At 36.6% G+C, this 12,250-nt stretch overlaps 1 pseudogene; it reads left to right on the plus strand.

Annotated features, from left to right (window-relative positions):
• LOC107704093 (protein cordon-bleu-like) overlaps positions 1-12,250 on the plus strand; it is a 91,448-nt pseudogene that overhangs the window by 6,174 nt on the left and 73,024 nt on the right.

The following is a 12,250-nucleotide window of genomic DNA, read 5'->3' on the forward strand; positions in this document are numbered from 1 at the left end:
TGGGCTGTCGCCGGCCAACGTGTTGTTGGTGTTTTTTCAATGTATGCTTCAGACACGGGTCACGACGAGGCGTTCCCCATAGCGACCTCTAGAGTACGCAGTTCGAAGTTCCCTTGAAATGGAACTGGTTACACTACTACTGACGAGACATCACTACTGTAGACAGACGTTGTATTGTAAATAATTTGCTTTGAAAGTCAGCGTGAGTGCATATGTCACACTACAGTCTACTTCTTGTTTAACTGCATCAGCCATATTGAATGCCCTCATTGTGTGAACAAATGTTATCTTCATTGCAGTAGTTTTATGGGTTAACAAGACCCCAAGTGCTAGACAGGTGGGACCTAGTGACACATGTAGGGAATTTAACTCTTTTATTTGAGCTCTTTTCAGAGGGGGAATCGAATCTGAAGATTCAGAATCAACCTGATTGAACTGGTTCCCAATTTGATAATTTACACTTTATCTACCGTTCGTCCAGCGAGACGTTAACATCAGTATATCTTACCAATTTGAATATTGGTACTATCCCTGGCCAAAGGTTAATACATGCTTGTGATAATTTATAAGCTACGAGCTAGGTAGCTGGATCTGGGCAGAGTTTAACTTTAAAAATACACGACACAAGACAATACTTATTTATAAATGAAACAACAGTTTATTTGCTATTCTATGGCACATTAAACTAAGCTAAAACACACACACACACACACACACACACACACACACACAAAAGGTTCAGGAAATGAGTTGCTGCGTTTGCATGAAGTTCCCAAAGTTTTAATACTCGTTTTCTACGAGTTCTTTAAATTCAACCTGAGAAAACTCATAAAAGCAGAGACTTGGCTTATGTTTACTGCTTAAACTCAATTCAGCACCAGTTCAGCAAGAGATGAAAACCTTGTTCGGTACTTGCGTTCAAGCTGACAGCTGACAACAGACTTCCTGGATGGTTACTTGAAGGAATCCCAGGGCTGCGGATTGGCTGCTGACGCGGTCGATGTCTGACGTATTTCTGGGGATGCCCTCCGGCGATTGGTTGGTTTCCTTGTGACGTGACGACGCGCTGGAAGTTCTTCTCAGAATCTGTTTGCGAAGACTAAGTTTTGAAGATTTCTGCAGTCACAAAGTTTGATGAAGTTTTGGAGTTCTGGAGGATCACTAGTCTGATGTTGATGGCTGTGAGCGCTTTGTAGCGCAATCAATAAGACGGAAGAGCCAAAGATCCAGAGAGCAAGCAGCGAGCCACGAAGGCTTTGTGTCCAGTTTTAAGCAGGCTGATTTTGGTCCATCCCATGGCGCGGTCTTCCAATTGGAGGTTGTTGCAGGGCCTTAAACACGCCCCATACTGTTCCTTCATTATGCATGAATCACATGCTCCCCGTGGGGAGTATTTCTGCAAGTTTTAATAACTTTTTATAAAAGTATTATCACCAGACAATGATGCCGAATATAATTTTTTCATTCACACCAATTTTCTGCAAATAAAACAAGCTTTCATTCAAGCTCAAATATCGGGTAGTTTGCATACACATTAATAATCTTATCTCAATTATTCTAAATGATTGTCTTTTAAAAACATCATGCAAGGTTCTGTTTCTTTTGTTGTAAGAAAAGAATGCGGGTCAGTTGGGTTTCAGAAAGGGCAGGAAGCAGATGTTCAATGGGTCATGTGATAGTCACGTATAGATCCCGTGTTTGCAGGCCTGAGGGCATCAGTTAATTTATCCGTCCTTTTCCTGTTGGATATAATGCTTCCATACATTGTGCGATCACGAGGTATCTCTCAACTATATGTTGTGAAAGAACTTTTTAGTTCTCGATACAAAAAGATCTCAATGGCGTATCTGTGTCTGTTCGATAGAAATCCTACACACATGATATACTTCATCTAAAACAGTTTGAAACTTTAATAATTATTTTATAGTTATTATGCATGCGTTTGTTATGACCTTCTTTTAAATGTAAATATTTGAACTTTAAAAACAAATCGCACAACAAGACTATTAAAGTGAACTGAAAATGATTAAAAATGTTTAAAAATAGTGAAAAATGTAAATATTAATTGATTTTATATAAATGATGTCCATGCTTTTTATCATTCATGCTACTCATATTGATGCATTGTATTCTGTTTTTGTAAATATATTTTTTACTGTAAAAAAGTGTAATATTGATCTTACTATAATATTGTGTAATAATGTTCTTAAATGACATCTTGTTCTGGCTAAATGCGTCAGGAGGGTCGAATGATTATAAAAAGGGTTCGAGCAAAGGTACAGTGAGTCTTTCACAGGCTCTGCTCTGAGTGTGTGTTCTCTCTTTCACGAGTGTCCTTTTCTCCTCCCCCTCGTGTGAATATTTGATGAGAGTTACCATGCATTATTTCTTCCTCTTGCACCTCTCCCTTGTGTCTGACCTCTGGGCAGAGTTAGAGGCTCTGACCTCTGATTCTGCTAGAACAACAGTACAATCTGTCACTGGGCAATTGAAAGCACACAATACATAATGCAAATATGGAGATGTGAAGAAATGGAGTAACACCATTTTTTTTGTCAATTTCTGTTAGGAAAACAAACATAGACAACATGTAAGCTCAGAAATATTTGACTAGAGTAGAGATGGGTCAGGATGGTCAACTCTTTAGTTAGTTGACAAAGTGAGCAGGCTGTTATAACTGTTATACTTGCTCAGCATGCTAAACCTCTTTCTGAGAACTTTAATCTCTAAATTCATCCCAGTCAAAGTTCTACTGCTACACTGCAAAGTTAAAGTAACATTTAACAATAAAATCACATTTACATTAATTCATTTAGAACACTCTTTGATCCAAAGTGACCTGCAAATGAGGAATACAACAAAGCAATGCATTCTAATGACGCAGCAACATGAGAAGTGCTAAATACAAAGTTCCCAAATTGTTCAGAGGAGTATAGGCTAGAATAGAGATGAAAATTAGCATATCTATCTATACAATATCTGTCAGTGGCATTCAGGGCCATCTAGTCATTCAGACAGCCCACCTACAGTACTTGTAAAGTTAGCGGGGTTTTTTTTCAGTGTCGTTTGAGTGCGCAGTGTCACACATGTTGTCTCACATCCATAGTCTAAGAACGTGTGACAAAGTGGAGTAACAGTTTTTTTTTCAAGTGGGATTACACTTCAACTAAAATGTGGAACAAAGCTGAAATGTTGCATACTGTTTCATGCACCCTAGTCTTCTCTGGTGTGCTCTCAGTTGTCTGCACAGTAATATACAGGAAATGGCACACATTAAATGTCTTCTGTGCCTACTTTGATTAACAGTAGTTTCTTTACTATTAGCTAAGAAGAAATTTAGCTGCTTCTGAAATAGAGTTATTTGAATGTTTCATGAGCAATATTAGTATTTACATATGAGTAATTGAATTAGATAATGTGATTTATTGGTGTTCGATGGAACCCAAAATGTTTGTTCTCTGAAGAAGCTTTTCTCTAAGCAGTGTATTGTGGTTGGTGTGATACTTCCTCTACAAGACACTGCAGACATGTGCATAAAAAGTCTAATTTTGCCCACTTCTCATGTGAAACTTCAGAGATCTGTGTTGCATCTTATCTTATCTTGATCATGCATATGAAAATAGCCACAAAGTAGTGAGTTTGCTGCACCACTGTCATTTACAGGAAGAGAGCATTTGAATGTTAGGTACCATATATTTACTCTTGATTAAAAATTTTTCCTCAGTTAAAAAAAAAAATTCCAGATTAAATACAACATAGCTGCTGTCAACATGCACTGTTATGGTGTGACTGCCTGCTGGGATTTTTATGAATCAGTTTCCATTTCCAACAGATATAAATGACAATTCAGTTTAATTGCTGTGGTAAGTGACACCATAAAGCTAAAGTTGTATTTAACTTCTTTAATATTCCTATCAAGGCAAATCTATCTATTGTTTTTTTTTATAATATAAGCTAATTAAAAGGATATTTTACCGCCATCTCTTTAATATGTCTAAATGAACCTCTCTCATTCTTCACATCTGTTTCACTTTCTCTCATCACATAGAAAACGGTGCGTTTGGTGGTGAACTATCACCGAAGTCAGAAGGCCGTGGTTCGAGTAAATCCATTGGCCCCTCTGCATATCCTGGTGCCTGTGATCTGTCAGAAGTGCGAGTTTGACCCAGCCCATGTCCTGCTGTTCAGAGACAATATCAGCCACCAACAGCTGGACTTGGACAAGTGCCTGAGTGAGCTGGGTATCAGGGAACTCTATGTCCTAGATCAAACACTAGGTACGGGATAAAAAATGTCAGGACAACACAGTTGAAAATTACTCTGCTGCTTAATAATTTGGTGGAAACCGTGAAACAGTTGTTCTTTCCTCAGGAATCTTTGATGTATAGAAAGTTCAAAATATATATGGGGAGCCACAATAACCAATTTTGGTAGCGTGCTGGGTAGCAACTTAATTACATCCAATGGAAAATCTTTGTATTGATGTAAAGAACAGCTGAGAAACCACAGGTTTAGAGCAAGTTTAAATTTAGATATTTAATCGGCAGGTCCAACACTTCCTCTTCAGACACACTCTTAGATGTATTCACTTATAGTATCTTTGTTTAGCCAGTGTTATTATTCCATAACATGCTCAAACACAGCACTTAAAGGCACTAAGCCTGTGACATTTCACTGTCCAAAGTGTGAGTCCTTCACTGTCTAGCCAAATGTAAAAATATTTCTATTCACTTTTATTTGCCTTCAAATGTTGTACTGGTTTGATTGTTTCCAGTTCTCCAGCCTAAAATGGCTTCGACACCTGCCCTGAACTACTCAGGTACTGATAGTTGTCACAGTGGCTTTACTGTATATGTAGACAAATTGCCTTGTTTGCTTCCTGTCACAGAACGTACTCGAGCATTTAATCATTAAAATGGCCTGGCCAATTGAAATTAAACAAGACATGCAGTGCCTATGTTTATGTATTCATCTTTCATGCTTATTGTTACTGTGATGCTTTCATTCTCAATGCACTGTGTTCAGAGAAACCTGTTACTTGTCCTGTTAATTATTCTTTAGGTTTTGTAGTTGCATTAGTGTTCTTTCATCTGATTTTGCTGACATGCAGGGGTGTCCAAACTCGGTCCTGGAGGGCCACTGTCCTGTAGAGTTCAGCTCCAACCCTAATTAAACACACCTGAACCAGCTAATGAAGCTCTTATTAGGCATAGTAGAAACTTCCAGGCAGGTGTGTTGAGGTAAGTTGGAGCTAAACTCTGCAGGACACCAGTCCTCCATGACCGAGTTTGGACATCCCTGAGTAGAGGCTTTGGAACTTTGCAGAAGTGTAGCGCCATCTGTTGCCAGAATTTTGTACTGCTTTTTGTGCATTGTGTACTATTTATTTTTTGGTTTACACTAACATTCAAAAAAATTGTGTCTGTAACATTTTTTTTAACGTTAATGTGTTCTATGCTCAACAAGGCTGCATTTATTTGATTAAAATACAGTAAAACAGTAATGTGAAATATTACTATTTAAAATAACCTTTTATTTGAATATTTTTGAATGTAATTTATTTCTGCTGCTTAATATTTTGGTGAAAACCATGATACTTTTTTCAAGTTTTTTTTTTGATAAATAAAAATTTAAAAAATGTAATTTGTTTTAAATAGAAATCTTTTATATCTCATAAATCTTACCACAAACTTTTGAATGGTAGTGTATGTAAAATTTAAAGTTAGATCTTGTTGTCATGACTGGGTTTGATACGGCATTTCATTTACAGAGACCAAGCTTAATTCCTAAACTCACAAAAAAACTTTTAACGCTACTGATTTGCTGACGTGCAAGCACTAGCATTTATTCTGCATATGCTAATCTTGTATCTTCCATAATCCATTGTTCTCATTAGCCAGCTCAAAATTAATCACTCCAACAAAAGTAACATTGCTTGACTCAGTTCTACATTATAATAGCTGGTCCTGCATGTTTGTGTAAGATGCTGAACGCATGTGTTTCTCTTACAGCTGAATCTCTTCACTCCTACAGTCTGAGTGGATCAGAGAAAAAAGGTCTGCTGGGCTTCCTCAAGTTTAATCGCAGGAAATCAAAGGTAGAACACAGGCTCACGTGTGCATGAACGGACACATACAAGTGTTTATTCATATTTCTTGAAACCTTTACAGTGCTGTATGTTTGAATGCTGTATTTCTAGAACAGTGTTTCCCAACTGGGGTGCCGCGGCCCTACTGTCAATAGCCCTACTGTGTTGTAACATGGTGTGGTATATGGGCAACTCTGGTAACGCTGCCCTCTCATTCATTGATCTGCGTTCTTATTTTATTACTGACTGCTTACTTGTCATTTTTTATTCAATTCAAAGTTTGAAATCAAGCTATCTCGTGCTACTGCACCAAAATTGCCCCAATGTAAAATTAAAAAAACAGTGAGTGAGCAAACATTTGTGAGATAGCTAGTTATTGTCACGAATCCGGTCCATGAACTTCCGTCTGCTCGCCACCAGAGGTCACTCTTCCACTACTATGGACTCTTGCACCACACCACTGTTGCACTTCACCCGGACTACAGTTCCCATCATCCACTGCACTGATTACACACACACAGTTGATTGCACACAGCTGTAATCAATCACACATTCCCTATATAACACTCACTCCGATCCCTTCCCACTGCCGAGTATTGTTTAGTGCTTATCACTCACCTAGCGATAGCTACTCTATGGAGCCATTTCTAGTTTTCATAGTTTAATCTTAGTCTTGCCTTGCCTTGCCTGTTTTCTCGTGTTCTGATTCCTGCCTGTGTTTCTCGGATTGCCCTTTTGTCTCGCCGTTCGGACTCTGTTTGCTCCTGCCTGGACTATTGCTCGTGTTATTGGATTGCCCCTCTTGTCAAGCCCTCTGGATAACGTTTGCTGTCGACTGACTCGCGCCCGTTTTGAATTACTCTTCGTCTTGCCCTCATATACCTGTTTGCCATTGTCTGAACCTTGCCTGTTTTATGACCACGCCTTTAAATAAAAGCTTTGCAGATGGATCCGCACATCTCTCGTCTCGTCGGCTCCGTTACAGTTATAATGGTAATTAAATAATGTTTACATATGTATAAAAGCCTACATTAAAATCTGTCATATAAATTGGTCTCTTCATTAGAAATTAGCCTACTGATTGCCACCATTGATAGACACATTTTTTTAATAATATTACAAATATCTGTATGACATTATATTCTGCAGTTCTTCCCTATTGTACTGAATATCTATACTTTTCAAATTATCATATCGAAGTTAGAAATTCAAATATTGTGACAAAATTAATTTTGTAGGGTGCCACAAGTTTGTTAAAAGTTCCAAAGGGTGTCGCGACTAAAAAAAGGTTGGGAAACACTGGCCTAGAAAGCCAAAAATATTTAGACATAGAGCAACAAACACCTGAACCCATAGATATGCGGGGGGAACTAATGCATATTGCAAAATATAATGAAAATGATATGTTTTGTTGATATTGCAGAGTTTTAAACCATGCATTGCTTGGTTTTCATTGATATTGTGAGTCTGCCTGCCATGCTAGTGTTGCATTCCTATTTCAGACTGAAGATCAGTCCTCTGAGGACATGGACAGTCTTGATGATGATAGTGTTGTTGACAATGCAGACACTAACATTACTGTAAGTACTAACCCATAAACTTGACTAATACACTTTCATCTTTCCATCTGTCACAGTTTTCAATCTTTAACACAATTATACTGTCTGCAGGTTAATTCTTCTATTTTTCTATTCTTCTATAGAATAGTTCTGCACCAGAACATCTGGTCCTGAATGCTGATTGGTCAATAATAAAAAGCTATAAATAATATAGAAATTATTGTTTAATAAAATAATAATGATAATAATAAAGGTTTTTAATAAATTAAAATGTGTGTTTTTAATATTTGTATAAAATTAACTACTTAAAACTACTAATGAAAGTGTGTTACAGAAATTCCACACTCCTCCATTAAATGTATTTGTTTACAGGTATCACCACTAGGTGTCAGTAATTACTTGGGCAAAAGTGTGATCTCCAGGAGCGCTCACACAGAATTATTTACCTAGATGATACAGTCTGACTTTTTATCAACATGCAATAAGACTTCCTTCAGTTTTCCTCAAGCCACTATCACAGTTCAAGCTACATTCAGATGGATCCGTTTGCCATGGATCATTTCTATCTAAGCAAGAGAAGTCCTCAGAGTTCTCTGCTGGTACTTAACTGCTTTCTTGGATGACCTTTTTTGATACTACCCCTAATGCAAGTTACTACTATTTTTATATACTGCTAGTTATAAATGCTATAACCTAACCCTAATCCACACACTTTCTGCATTTGTTGTATATAATAATATTTGATGTACAAATTTGTCTTTATTATATGGTTAAGTAGGTGCAAACACACACACTTGATCTTGCTGAGATCTTTATCTCTACACCCACATAGCTCTGTCCATCTTCTTCCTCCTTCCAGAGAAACACACCTTGAAGACACTCAGACACATCTGCTGAACAACTCGGACGTCCGTAATTTATTATGGACATTATTTTATGTCATTTATTATAGTTATTTTCTTCCTGTATCCGATCGGCCTGCCAAACAGCCTTTTTACGAAAGGCTCTTCCCTGCTCTATGTGCTCCCTGCGTGTAATTGCATGAGTTCAGGTGCACGCTATTTACAATATCATCACAGACAGAGCCAAGAGCCATTTTCAACACGTCTCAGTAACTGATTTCCGATTATGTAACTCGCTAATAGCCATTCCCACTTTGAACATTCCGTTCTAAGGGCAGAGAGGGGTGAGAAAAAAAAGCTGAACTTCTACAGAGAGGTTGTGCAGTCCAATGAAATCAGTCACAAAAGTGGCTGTGATAGGAGAGCTGTGATTCTTTCCAGGTGTCAGTGTGTTTGCTTGTGTAGGTGTGCGTGTTTGTGTCTGTAAGTTTTTTATGTCTAGTTTGGATCATATGTCTGTTTGTCACTCTGCTTTCTTCTCAAGTCAAGCTGCAAGACTACATACTCTCTCACTCTCGTTCCAACCGACAGCTGAGCACTCACTCAAACACTCATGCAAGGTTCTGGAAGATCCGGTGTCATTCCTGTCAGTGCCAGATCTGTCTGCTCTCTCTTAAAGGAACATCCACTCTGTCCTTTCCAAACCTTTGTGTGTGCTTTTCTACTTTTGTTTGTAAGGTGAAGTGTGTAATTTGTGACATTAGCATCAACAAATCAAATTACAAACATAATGTTTATTTTCAAACAGATTTCCCAGACATTTCTACCATACCTTCCCATATAAAATTGTTTGACTAAACAGGTAGTTACACTTCAGTCTCATGCTATTGATTTGGCCAGTAGTTGAATGTTGGAGTACTCAAACAAACAGAATTTTTGGTATAAAAGCTAGTGTTAACCTCTATTACGAGTAGATGAATGGCTTGCTTGTAGCTGTCTCTGCTAGGGTTGGGTGAAATTCAAAGTTTAAAGTCGCAATGAAACTGAAGTAACAACAGATGCTTTGTTCTTAATTGTGAAGTACATATTGTGAAGACTGCCATGTATTATTGAAAAAAATAATCTCATCCATCGGTTGTTGATTGAATTTTGAAATGTTGGTGTTGAGCTAAAAAATTCTGTAGATGCAGGTTTGCAAGTTTGGAAAAGTATACATCAATAGGTAGAAGTTAGGGCTGTGCTGGAGATTTACTACTAATCACAGGAGCGGCTATACTGACGAGATGTGCATGAAAATCGCATTCGATTTTTTTGCACAGCCCTAGTATGAATGCATGTTTCAACTAATATATCAGATATTTTCATTCAAACAAACAGAATTTTTGGTATAAAAGCTAGTGTTAACCTCTATTACGAGTAGATGAATGGCTTGCTTGTAGCTGTCTCTGCTAGGGTTGGGTGAAATTCAAAGTTTAAAGTCGCAATGAAACTGAAGTAACAACAGATGCTTTGTTCTTAATTGTGAAGTACATATTGTGAAGACTGCCATGTATTATTGAAAAAAATAATCTCATCCATCGGTTGTTGATTGAATTTTGAAATGTTGGTGTTGAGCTAAAAAATTCTGTAGATGCAGGTTTGCAAGTTTGGAAAAGTATACATCAATAGGTAGAAGTTAGGGCTGTGCTGGAGATTTACTACTAATCACAGGAGCGGCTATACTGACGAGATGTGCATGAAAATCGCATTCGATTTTTTTGCACAGCCCTAGTAGAAGTCTATTGTTTCACCAGAAGATCAAGTTTTGACATTTTGATTAAAAATTATTTTTCTTGAAAAATGCATTTTCTTTAAATGTAAAACAAGTCTTAATTAATCCCTCACAAGTTTTGTCAGACATAAGCATGCAATTAATTTTGAATTTATTTCCTGATTACCTGAAGTGATTACACATATTTCTCTAAATATGTTTTCAAGTTTTGCTGTTTGTAGTGTTTTCAGATAAGAAAATATTTTATTTTAAAATACAAATTGATATCAGATTTTTTTTTTGTAATAGGAGCTACAGCCATATAAGTGCAGTAATAGTAAAATGTCTATCTGAAAATGTCATAGTCCATTAAAAACTATACTTGCAATGGGGTTATGACTTTCTTTTCAATCCATTTTACTTCTACTTTCGTAGATGGAAATTCAAATGACAGTATTCAAATTACTGCATTCTTTTAACTACCTCAATTCAAATGCTAGAATTTAAATTGATTGTGAGTTCAGCACACATCATGCAAAGTAATGGAATAGGATAATGTATTTCAATATCCAACAAAATCACACAAAATTACAAAATTATGTGTTCTTGTTTCCAGAAATTCCTCATTGATATAAAACTGAATTTTTGTTGACAAATCAATACATTGTTAGCACTTCTAAAATTCTAAAAATTGCTAATGAAAGCTGTATAAAACACTGGGAATATGGAAGATAACTGGATTATTTGTTCAAGTGCATCTTGTTCTAATGTCCCCATTATTTCATTTTCTTTCTCTTCACCTTCTCTCACTTGCAGTTCTGCTTCTCAATAATTACACAAAGTGTAGCTACACATTTTGCTAATTCTTGTATACATTTATACATTTGGCACAAGAGAATAATTTCTCAAGACATCCCTAAACTCTTACATTTGCATAGCAAGAGAATCAGAAGATATCAGCTTCACATTTGTTGTAGTTTAGTTTTTTGTCTTAAGTCCCTCCCTGTTAAACGTCTGCTCAGGGCAGCTGTTTTATGGTGTGTAAATGTGGGGTCATGACCGGAGTAAAGCTTTCAGAACTCAGCCACTCCAGGAGCAGGTCGTGACATTTCCAACCCAAATGTTATTGATTTGTTGTCCTCTGTTAAACCTGCTGCCCTTTAAATGGCATCGTCTTGGAGCTCTGCAGCTCTGAACTAACGGTCGCTTTCTGCATTGCCTTCCTCCCCTGAGAAGCGGTTACACAAACATACAGGCTGTTGGGAATATTACTACTAGCAAAAAAACAAAACAAAAAAAAAACAAACAAAAAAAATATATATATACTGTATATATATATATATATATATATATATATATGTGTGTGTGTGTGTGTGTGTGTGTATGTATGCATGTATGTACAGTATATGCATCAAAGTAATGTTCAGTCTTAGGGAAAAAAATCATTTGTAATTTATACTGATAAATTATACTATAATTTATACTATGACTGCTGAACTCATGTCCTAAGTACCAGGGCATTCGTGATATCTATTCATTTTTCAAGGATATTTATAAAGTTATTTTGCATTACAAAGTGAATGGAGAAAAATCTAATTATATGTTAGTAAGTAGTGTTGTTTTTGGCGGCCTGTTTTAATTTTAGTTTTAGTCTAGTCTTTGTGTGAAGCTGTCATTAGTTTTTATTAGTTTTAGTCACGTTCATATTCTTTTTAGTCTAGTCAAGTTTTAGTCAACTAAAAGTCTGAGCATTTTAGTCTTATTTTAGTCAGAATAGGAAACAGAAATACTGCAAAATAATAATAATAACGTGACTAAACTAGACGAAATAACGTTATAACATTTAGTTTCGTCTCTTCGTTTTGGTCAACGAAAATGAAGAGACATTTTAGCATAGTTTTTATTTTGTAAACCACATTTAGTCTTGTTTTTATTCGTCAACAATATTGCATTATACATTTAATTATAGTCATCGTCACATGACCAGCATTTACGTTGCGTCTCGTCTCGT

Source organism: Sinocyclocheilus anshuiensis, unplaced genomic scaffold (genome assembly GCF_001515605.1).
Source record: "Sinocyclocheilus anshuiensis isolate Anshui unplaced genomic scaffold, SAMN03320099.WGS_v1.1 scaffold1272, whole genome shotgun sequence".
Lineage (NCBI taxonomy): Eukaryota > Metazoa > Chordata > Actinopteri > Cypriniformes > Cyprinidae > Sinocyclocheilus > Sinocyclocheilus anshuiensis.